Source organism: Zingiber officinale, chromosome 5B (genome assembly GCF_018446385.1).
Source record: "Zingiber officinale cultivar Zhangliang chromosome 5B, Zo_v1.1, whole genome shotgun sequence".
Classification (NCBI taxonomy): Eukaryota; Viridiplantae; Streptophyta; class Magnoliopsida; order Zingiberales; family Zingiberaceae; genus Zingiber; species Zingiber officinale.
In genome coordinates, this window is record NC_055995.1 from 111,778,572 (window position 1) to 111,790,845 (window position 12,274).

At 38.8% G+C, this 12,274-nt stretch overlaps 1 long non-coding RNA gene across 1 annotated transcript; it reads left to right on the forward strand.

Moving 5' to 3' along the window:
• The first annotated feature begins 10,009 nt into the window (after positions 1–10,009).
• Positions 10,010–10,582, forward strand: LOC121987733. The gene is made up of 2 exons (XR_006113711.1): positions 10,010–10,350; positions 10,441–10,582. It is a non-coding gene; the product is annotated as an uncharacterized LOC121987733 (long non-coding RNA).
• Positions 10,583–12,274: the final 1,692 nt, after the last annotated feature.

Genomic DNA, 12,274 nt, shown 5'->3' on the forward strand with positions numbered 1-12,274 from the left:
ATATCATCTCACTATCGATTCAACTAATCGATTGATATAGGTATGAACCTTCTACTCAAGGACGCTATTATACTTAGTTTATTTGGCACTAATACAAATAAGTATAATAACCAAACAAATGCCTTTATTAATATACAAGAATATGATACAATGAGTCCATACAATCATCAAATGATTGGCTCTAGGGCTCTAACTAACAATCTCCCACTAGCACTAGTGCCAATCAGTATAGGCTCTAAGGCCTAATGACCTAGTATGACCATCATGCTTTCTCTGTGCCAAAGCCTTGGTCAAGGGATCTGCGATGTTAGCCTCTGTAGCTACTCTGCAAATCTTCACATCTCCTCTATCGATAATCTCTCGAATGAGATGGAAGCGCCGTAGTATGTGCTTGGTCCGCTAGTGTGAGCGAGGTTCCTTTGCCTGTGCTATAGCTCCATTGTTGTCACAATAGAGCTCAATGGGGTCAGCAATGCTAGGAACCACCCCAAGTTCAGTAATGAACTTGCGGATCCAAACTGCCTCCTTTCACGCCTCCGATGCGAATGTTGTAGAATCACCATCAGATCCCGCTCAATTCTTCCAAGACACACCACCATTAATGCAAAATACGAACCCCGATCGATCTATAGTCATCCCGGTCGGTCTGGAAGCTAGCATCACTCTTTACAGCTAGCTCATTATTGCCTCCATATATCAAGAAATATTCTTTAGTCCTTCTTAAGTACTTAAGAATATTCTTGGCCGCTATCCATGACTTTCACCGGGATCTGGTATCTACTCGCCATGCTCAAAGCATACGAGACATCGGTCGAGTACATAGCATAGTACATGATCGATCCTATGGCCGAGGCATAAGGGATCCGATCCATGCGGTCTCTCCTCTCTAGAAGAGGGACCTTGAGTCTTCGAAGACTCACGCCATGTGACATCGAAACTTCTTGGAATTCGCATGGCGTCAAGGAGTACCTTGTCAATGTATGTACTCTGACTTAGGCCAAACAATCTTTTAGATCTATCTCTATATATCTGTATCCCTAGAATGCGGGATGCCTCACCTAAGTCCTTCATTGAGAAGCAACTCCCTAGCCAGGTCTTGACAGACTGAAGCATAGGGATGTCCTTCCCAATGAGTAGTATGTCATCCACATATAATATGAGGAAGACAACTATGTCTCCTACAACCTTCTTGTAGACACAAGGTTCATCTTCGTTCTTGATGAAACCAAACTGTTTGATTGCATCATCGAATCGAAGATTCCATCTCCGAGAAGCTTGCTTTAGTCCATAAATGGACCTATGCAGCTTGCATACTCTGCTAGTATGCTGTGGATCGACAAAACCCTCAGGTTGTGTCATGTACACATCCTCGAGTAGGTTTCCATTCAGAAACGCGGTTTTGACATCCATCTGTCATATCTCATAGTCATGGTAGGCTGCAATTGTAAGCATGATCCGAATGGACTTAAACATCGCTACTGGAGAAAATGTTTCATCATAGTCAATACCATGAATCTGCTTGAAACATTTAGCTACCAAGCGACCCTTATAGATAAGTCCATCCATGTCAGTCTTTCTCTTAAAGACTCACTTGCACCCAATGGATTTTACCCCTTCAGGTGGATCAACCAAAGTCCATACTTGGTTGGTGTACATGGATTCCATCTCGGATCTCATGGCCTCTAGCCATTTCTAAAATCTGGTCACAGCTTCCCGATAGGTGGTAGGCTCATCCTCTATGAGCACAATGTCATCATGGTCGACAAGAGAAATGAGTATCTCTCAGTCGACGACGCACCCTATCGACTGCGAAGAGGTATGTCTACTGAATCGGTTGTTGTTCCTCAACTCCTGTGGAACATCATCCACAACACTTTGTGGTTCCATCTCAACTTCCATCGATTCAGTGCTATTCCGATCTTGAACTTCTTCAAGATCGAACGTGCTCCCACTAGTCTTTCTAGAAACAAAGTCCCTTTCTAGAAAGACCCCAGTCTTTGCTACAACTACCTTGTGTTGACTGGGAATGTAGAAGTAATATCCCTTAGTTTCCTTGGGATATCCGATGAAATAGCACTTGTCGGATTTGGGTCCTAATTTGTCTGAGACTTGACGTCGTACGTAAGCCTCACAGCCCCAAATCCTCATGAAAGACACCTGGGCATCTCTCCTAGTCCATATCTTATATGATGTCTTTATCACGGCCTTGGATGGAACTCGGTTGAGAATGAAAGTTGCCGTGTCTAGAGCATATCCCCATAGATATGTCGGAAGATCTGTGTGACTCATCATAGATCGTACCATATCTAATAAGGTATGATTCCTCCTTTCGGATACACCATTCCACTGTGGTGTTCCAGGAGGAGTGAGTTGAGATAAAATCCCACACTCAGCTAAGTAGTCACGAAACTCATGGCTTAAGTATTCACCACCTCGATCTGATCGAAGTACCTTAATACTCTTGTCAAGCTGGTTCTGTACTTCATTCTTGAATTCTTTGAACTTTTCAAAAGATTCAGATTTATGTGTCATCAAATACAGATAACCATATCTACTGAAGTCATCAGTAAATGTGATGAAGTACCTATAACCGCCTCTAGCAGCGACATTGAAAGGGCCACATACATCACAAATCAGTTGCTCTCTCGCTGTGCCCACTAAAGGGAGTCTTGGTCATCTTGCCTCGTAGGCATGACTCGCATATCTCATATGATTCAAAATCAAATGAGTCCAGCAAACCATCCTTATGGAGCTGGGATAAGCGCTTGTCATTTATATGACCTAAGCGACAGTGCCAGAGATAAGTTTGGTTCATGTCATTTGACTTGAACCTCTTGGTACTAATGTTTTAGATAGGGCTCTCAAGGTCTAGAATATAGAGTCCGTTTATTAGTGGTGCACTACAATAGAACATATCTTTTAAATAAACATAACAACATTTGTCTTTTATTATAAAAGAGTATCCTTTCTTGTCTAAACAAGAAACTGAAACTATGTTCTTAGTAAGAGCAAGCACATAACAACAATCATCTAAATCTAGTACAAGCCCAGAGGGCAGAGATAGCTGATAAGTTCCTACAACAACAGCAGCAACCCGTACTCCATTGCCTACTCGTAGGTCCACTTCGCCCTTTGCCAATGCTCAGCTATTTCTCAGTGCCTACACATCAGTACAAATGTGAGAAGCACATCCAGTATCTAATACCCATGATGTAGAAATAGATAGATTGACTTCTATAACATATATACCTGAAGTGGAAGTCTCACTTCGCTTCTTCTTAAGATCCTCCAAGTATACCTTGCAGTTCCTCTTCCAATGCCCAGTCTGACCGCAGTGGAAGCAGGTAGCATCCTTGGCGACCCCTCCTTTAGGCTTCAGTGCCTTGCCTTTGCCCTTGGTTTGGGACTTTCCCTTACCTTTGGGCTTGCCCTTGCCCTTGTGCTTCTGGACCATCAGAATGGGCTTAACCTTCTTAAGGTTAATCTCAGCAGTTCGTAACATACTAAGTAGCTCGGGCAGTGGCTTGTCAATCTCGTTCATGTTATAGTTGAGAACGAATTGACTATAGCTATCCGGCAAGGACTGCAAGATCAAGTCAGTGGCCAGCTCTTGGCCAAGTGGGAACCCCAGTCTTTGTAGGTTCTCTATGTACCCAATCATCTTGAGTACATAAGGACCTACAGGAGCCCCGTCTGACATCTTGCACTGAAACAGAGCCTTAGAGATCTCAAATCTCTCATGTCTCGCTTGTCCTTGATATAGTTGGCGAAGATGCTCAACCATATCGTAAGCGCCCATCAACTCGTGTTGCTTCTGAAGCTCAGAGTTCATGGTCGCGAGCATTAGACAGGACACATATAATGCGTTGTCTTGATGCTTCTTGTAAGAATCTTTGTCTGCTCGCGGGGCATTGGCAGGAGGAGCCTCCGGAATGAGCTACTCCAGAACGTACAGTTTACGTTCCTGGGTGAGAACTATTCTCAAGTTCCTATACCAGTCCAGGAAATTCGCTCTGTTGAGCTTGTCCTTCTCAAGGACAGATCGCAGGGAGAAGGAATTCGTGTTCGACGTCATGGTTATCTACAACAGAAAATTTGCAGAAATAAATATCATATTCTTTTAAAAATTATTTAATTAGGCCTTTAACTAAATGATGCTCCCACTGAATACTATAATTCATGTGGGACAAGATCCATATCATACTAACCCTTGAGTTAGCTTTGGCTAATACGCCCAAAGCTTAGTATGATCGGTAGGTAACGATTACCAATTACATCTCTATGCAACTCTTGTTTATAGGATCAAGATCCATATTTATATTAAAACTCGAGTTAGCTTTGGCTAATACGCCCGAGAGTTAATATAAACGTGATTTTGTTCTACCTTTCCAACTATTGGAAGAATGCCTATAGTTGACTCGGTCTAACCGAGTAACTAGGAATACTCAATCTAATTGAGTTTGTATTCACCCATGCGTTGATAGGCGGGACCAAGATTGTCCCTCCGTACCCTACCAAGATAATATGTATTGCTATGCTTTGGCAGATTCAACAATACATGTGATCGAGGTAGTGATAGGTATCACGGCACGGTTAGGCATTTAGAGTTGGTTCGATCGAGATCTAATCTAATCGAAAAGGATGCATCTTGTGCACGACTTAGATGTAATCTAATCGCAAGGGTGCATCATGTGCACGACTTAGATCTAATCTAATCGTAAGGCACTAATTAATTAATTACTTATTAAACATGCATCATATACATAAGCAATTAACTAATTAATCTATTTGTGATTTAGTCATGGCCCTACTACGATCTTCTCAAGCCAATGAGCAGATCGAATGGTCAACCTAGGGTCAACAGCTTCTCCAAGCTCCTCCCTTTGACCACCTTGTGTTGCTCGTGCCCGCCTCGGAACTCCGTCTCGTGTGGACCCTCCACCGCTCCAATTTGTACATTACAATTTGAAACTCGAGTTACATTCGAGTCTAAATCTAATTTACAACAAGAATATAAGAGAAAGGCACGACGCGCAGGTCGCGGAAAAATAAAAACATACAACACGCGCAAACACATAACGGCACGCAGGCCGTATTATGAATTACAACACAATCCAATCATATTGGGTTTTTGGGCCATGACTATCACAAAATTAATATATAATTCAAAATTATATATTTTCATAATTTCCTATAATTTTAAAAATAATTTTTACAATTTTACAAGTAAAATTTCCCGGCGGTCCCGTTTAGCGGTTTCGGACGCAATCGCGGAACGGATCCCCCTTGCGGGGCCAGGGGCAGTGCCCCTACTCGCGATCTAACCATCGCGAGGGTTCCTTTGCGATCCAACAGCGCCCAAACTTGCTGTCCCAAAACGATTTGGGTCGAGACATTGCCGTATCGGAAAAATCTTCCCGGTAGGTTCGTTTTTAGCGATTTCGGGTGCAATCGCGGAGCAAATCCCCTTGCGGGGTTAGGGGCAGTACCCCTACCCACGATCTAATCATCGTATTTGGGGCAAAACGAAGCCGTTTTGGAAAAATCTTTCCGGTAGCCGAAGCCTACAAGTGCCGAGACACTTGTGCTTCGCTTCTACGGAAAAATTACTCATAAAAACTATAAAAATCATAATTTTACAGAAACTTTAGTTTTCATAAAACCAAAAATTAAACTCGTACAAGCCTTGCACGTGGCTCTGATACCACTGTTGGGTTTTTCGGGCCGCGAAAACCGCTTTTCGCGTCGCGGAAACCCCGAATCACCCAAAGCCGTAGATCCGTGCAAGGAAAAACCGAACGAAAATTGCGAGTACGAGTTTCAAAATATCTAGATCTACTCCTAGATCTATGTGTTAAGAATATACCTTGAAGTGTGCCCTTTCGCGTTCCCGCTCGTCCAAAGAGTTGCCGGATCTCTAGACCGTCAAGCGTTGGTCCTCTAGAAGTATCCACACGGACACGTAGGTGGAGAAAACCTCACACAAAGGTGTGCTAGCACCTTGGTGAGATTCGGCCAAGCAAGGAGGAGAGGGAGAGGAAGAGCTTCAAGAGGAAGAAGAAGAAGATACACCACTTGAATGAAAAAATGAATTCACATTACAACCCAAAGTGGTCGGCCACTCTCAATGGTGAAAACTCCCAAATTAATTGCATTAATTGCAATTAATATGAACCCATTAAAGAGAATGGCTTTGTAACTTCCATGAGGTGGCACCCATGATGATGTGGAGTATCATCATTGGTCCACCTAATGCCAACTCACCAATGAGGTGGCAAAAGGTCAAGTCAAAATTAACCTTTGGTCTTCCTTCTTAAGTCAAGTCAAACTTGACCCAATCTCTTCCATGGTTGATCTAATCTAACCATTTGATTCAAGCCAACTTAATATAATGAATCTAATTCATTTAATTAAATTGATTCAATGAGTCAAAATCTAAATTAGACTCATCGAACACATGAATCAACTTGAGTCGAACTCAAGTTAGCCCAATTAGGATTACTCTTAATCCAATTTGATTCATCAAATGAATCTAATCCTCTTGGTTCATCATATGAACCTAATCTCCATCTAATTGTCCTAAGTGTGTGACCCTATAGGTTCTTGTAACGTTGGCAATACCCTAAACTCATTTAGGAGCATAAGTAATGAGCGGTATCTAGCAACACATCATTACTACCCAAGTTACAAGAATGTCGAGATCCGACATCACCTTGTGACTACTAATTGTGACTCCTCACAATATGTAACATTGTCCTTCTATCCTAGACATCTAGATTGATCAATGTGAGGCATAGACCATGTCATCCTCTAATCAATCTAAATCTTGAACTCCAAGTAGACTCACTCAATCAAATGAGCTCAATATCTCATGTTGACTCACTTGGGCATGGCCATGCACTTCGTGGTCTAACTCTATCAAGAATATTGATGTCGCTCCCGTCATATGGGAGGGATAGATCCCATCTACATCACTCACATCCCTCTGCATAATTTGTTACATACCCAGTAATCGCCTTTATAGTCCACCCTGTTACGGGTGGCGTTTGACGAAACCAAAGTACATAACTCCTTATGTAGGGATCCATGGTGACTTCAGGTCTAAGGACTAATAGTCATACTAATAGTCACATGAGAAAGTATATGACACTCATATAACGATCCATGATACTTTCTCATGGTGGGTCATTCAGTATACATTCTCCAATGTATACCCATGTGTCAGCTTGATATCTCTATATCCATGACTTGTGAGATCAAGTCATCGAGCTGACCTACATGCTAGTCTTATTGCATTAACATTGTCCCTAAATGTTAATACTCAACTAGGAATAATTTAGAGTAGTGTTCCCTATATCATCTCACTATCGATTCAACTAATCGATTGATATAGGTATGAACCTTCTACTCAAGGACGCTATTATACTTAGTTTATTTGGCACTAATACAAATAAGTATAATAACCAAATAAATACCTTTATTAATATACAAGAATATGATACAATGAGTCCATACAATCATTAAATGATTGGCTCTAGGGCTCTAACTAACATCTCCGGCATCCAAGAATTTTAGTATAGAATTACTTCATTTCAAGTAACAAACTGATCCATTTTATGTTACTCCTTCAACAGAGTATTAGAGATTTGGTATTTTATATATATATATATTTTGAACTACTCCTCAGTAGATTTAAATCAGAAAGCATTGACAGTTAATCCTTAACGAATACAGGGAGGAATTATACAAAGAATGTGTCACAGCAATGCAAGGTGGGTTGCTACTGACCAGCAATAACTTTGGTGTTGTAAGAGAAGCAATTGAGAAAGCATTTGCAAATCTTGATGTCAGGCTCTCGATTTGGTGAGCCCTAAAAGAATATCTACTTAGCTTAACTGTTGTTTTTAAAGTAATTTGTCACTCTCTAATCTTAACCAGTGGTCACTTAGTTACACTTCAAAATTTTAGTATTTCATTTTTAAATATGTCGAACCTCTTGGTTATGAAGGCTTGAACAGACAGGCAAGGATATTGAATATTGTGTAAACCATCCATTGAAGCCATTGAGCATGCTCTCAGGATTGCAAACATTGATCCCCAGAGAACTGTAAGTAGCATTTATGAATGAGTCTTCATTTCTATTTGGCTGTTGATAACCCATGTTAGGATTTAATAAGTATCTTGACCTTCCTGTTGAGGTCTTAGAAATCAACGTAGTCATTACTTTCTATCACTAGTGGTTACATCATGGCATGCTATTATTTCCTAAGAAAAAAATGTGTACTAGTCTATTATGTCACAAGATTGTTGAAGAATACTCTCTAGCTTGATTGGTTGGGTGTTTATATATATATATATATATAAGAACATTGATTTCCATTTATTCGGAAGGAAAAGGTGAATGGCAAGTTCTTACAAGTATCAAATGTCAAGTCATATTTATTCTTTTCCCTTTTAACAAAAAATGTGTTTGTATATACAAGGTGAAGCTTCTCTATTAAGACAATGCTTCTACAGGAGTTTACTTGAAACTTTTACTGTCATGTTCCAAGAGTAAATAGTTTCATTCTCCAGTTAATTAGAATTACCTCAGTTCAAAGATGGATTTTTTTTTCAAATTTCCTCTCACACAAATGACAAATTTTTTCTATGCAGAGTCAACTGTTCTTGCATATGTTATGTCACAATTGAATCGTCAACACAACTATGGATTAGATCTCCTCCTTTTATCTGTTGATGAAGGCATTCAGGTTATAGAGATGATTCACTGGAAAATGTTAAAAGAAATGAAATTGAGGTATTAATTTTAGTTACACTGCTACATTCTAAGGCTATGGTATAATTACCATGTTAGGAATTCTTCTTTTATTAATTAAATTTAGTTATTTCTTGATTTTTTTTTTATGTGACGGTTATGTTATATTATTATGCTCTTAGTCATCTAGGTTATTATCATTTCATATTACATTTTTTATTTATTTTGTAATGCATAAGTTATTTTTTCCGATCACTCAATGAATCTTAATCAGTTAGCTGTAACATATGTTTTTGTTATACTAAACACATTTCTTACTGTATAACCTGAATTTATTGGGCATTCTGTCTATATTATTGCATATATGATGACATATGAGTTCCATTTGATCTTTACCATAAATTTGTAGGTGCACTTCATATTACCCATGCTTGAGCAAATGATATTATACAAGATCTGATGCCTCTAACTGAGACATCATCCAACTTGGGTTATGTTTGTTCAAGTGTTACAATTTTTCTGTCATATGGGATAAATACTAGGAGAGATTGTTGTTCTACATTAACTTTCAAATTTTGGGTGTATGATTCTAGAGTCATGTGAATGTTATTAGCATCAGAGATGTTAATCATATTGTAGCTATAGTGTCTGTAAATTGTATGGACTACTGCTCCTTCCAAGTTACATTAGAATGTCATAGCATTATTATTTTTTATTCTTGTTTAGGTGGTAGCTCAAATTTTTCGGTGGATTTACATCAAAAGGAACAACTTCATGAAAATATTTCTACCATGCAGTCGCAACATTTACCCATGAGTTGAACTGTGGTGAGCTTTTGGAATTGGCTTATCTATGTTGATCATGTTTCTTCATTCATTTGGTAGTTTGATATCAACCAGATGACGCGATCTGGCGGATTTAGCTTAGGAGGAACTTTTCAATCTAGCCTTCAGCAACAACAACTGCATAATCCACAACCCATAGTGGTGAGCTGCCTTTTGCCACTGAAAACACTCAAGACCTACGTTCACATGACTCTGATTTCTTTCCTTCTCATGATAATTATCATTCACAGGTACCTTGCCCTGGCTTATGCAATTCTTTAGATAGTTTAATCTTTATTAATGTTATGGATTAAATGATTTTGCCCTCAACTTTATACAAATTCAAAACAATAGAGACCTTAGTATTGGGTTGAGACCGTTGAACTCTCCTACACCAGCCTCTGGTATGAGTAGGTATGAGCAACTGATTCAGTAATATCAACAACCACAAAGTCTTTCTCAACTTCGACTACAGCAGATGTCTGATGTTAGCTAGTCATATAGAGATCAAAATGTAAATTCCACTCAGGGGTCACAATTACCGCCTGGTCCATTTGGCATGCTTGGATTATTGAGTGTTATTAATATGAATGACCCAAATCTAACATCTCTTGCATTGGGAATTGATTTAACAACAGTAGACTGAGCTTGAGCTTGATAGATAGTCTTTATAAAACATTTGGTTCTCCATGGTCTGATGAGCCTACCAAGGGGGAGCTTGAGTACTGCAGCCCAACATGTTATTATGCCAAAACACCACCACCTCTACATGTAAGTTTTTATGTTGTGGTTTTATTTGCCGATATGAATGGGGGTACTTGAAGAGTATATGATTTATCAAATCTGTTATTGTGGTTGTAGCAACTACATTTCTCCAAATTTCAGCTATCAACCTTGTTTTACGTCTTCTACAGGTATTCTATTCTTCCCTTTTATTTTTGGTGCTTTGCTCACATACTTTGCTTCACAAAAATCCAGAATGTTGGAAAAGGTTGACATGGAAGAATTAGGAAGTGAGAAAGAGGAGTCAAATGAAATTCTACAAGTTGAAGATTGTGATGGGGCTTGGGTTGACAATAATTACTTGCAATCCTACATGGCATGACCCACCATCACAAGTTTGTAGTCTTTTGACTATTGTTCATTAGTTGTAAATGAAGTTTATTTGTTTATTTGTATTGGGATAAATTTTATTTGAATATTAGACATGTTTCTTTTTTTGTGATTGTAATTCTTGTATAAGTAACATTTTGAATGACATTGATATGGGAAATATTCTTTCTTTTGTGATTATGATTCTTTATTATATATTTATATTGAAATATGATATATTGGTATTAAAAGATAATAATTTAAAAGACAACAATTTAAAACCGTTGTTGTTGTCTATCACCCTCAAAGACAACGGTTAAAAATCGTTATCGTAGCCCCAAAAACGGTTGTAAACTGGCAATGTTAATAAAAATACTCTAAACAACAACGGTTTTAAAATGTTGTCTTTTCATTCAAAGACAACAGTTTAAAATCGTTGCAAAACTGTTGTCTTTTTATTCAAAGACAACGGTTTAAAATCGTTGTCGTAGCCCCACTTTTAACAACACTGCCAATTATAACGGTTTTAAAGGGCCTACGACAACGATTTTTAACCGTTATCTTTTAATGTTTTTGTTGTAGTGGATGGCCAAATTAAAGATGCTATAGCCAAGTGATATCTTTATAACAAGCTTTGAGACAATTAACAACATCATTTTAAATATTAAGCAAGAACATTCTATTTCTTAACAGACATTTTAGTAATTAAGTAACCAATATCATCTTTCACAATAAGCATATTATCTTTTAGATGAGTCCCCTCAGATGGGTCTAGTGACTAGCGCATGAGGTGTTGCCACAATGAGGTCTAGGGTTCGAATCTCGGCAAAGCCAAGGTAAATATCTCCCTTATGTGCTAGTCACTATTCCAAAGGCTAGAAGCCGCCCGTGATTTATCTCCTCTGTGTTGGCCCTGGGACGGGTTGGCGGGGGCATTGAGGATGAGTGTATTCGCCTTTTTGCCACAATATTATCTTTTAGATGAATATCATATCCTTTTTCTAAGAGTTGTCCTAAGCTCAAAATATTGCTCTTCATATTTGGCACAAAGAAAGCATTCGAGATAAAGTCATGTTTTCCATTCTTCAAATGAATGAGAATGTTACCTTTGCCTTTCACCTTGATCTTTGATTCATCTCCGAAGGATATATTACCACCAACTGATTCATCAAGCTCTACAAATATATTTCTTTTTCCACACATATGATTACTTGCACTAGTGTCGAGATACCACATTATATCTTCGCCTTTTTCATTATCTTTATATGCTAGCAATAGGGTGTTGTCTTCTTCTTTTCTTTCTTCTATATAGTTTGCTCTTTCATATACTTTCTTCTTGGGCGATCTACATTCTTTAGCATAATACCCAAATTTATCACAATTGTAGCACTTAATTTGAGATTTATCATACCTCGAGTTTGTGTACCCTCTTTCACGTTCTCTTGTTGAATGTTCTCCTCTTTCATTGTTATTGTTGGAAACCTATCCTTGCTCATTAGGATGGTCGCGTTCATATCCACAACTTCTTCTACGTTGACTTCTATTATTACTGAAGCTTTCATCTGTCTTTGTTGGTTGAAGGGTCGTCTTAAAGAGTTATTGA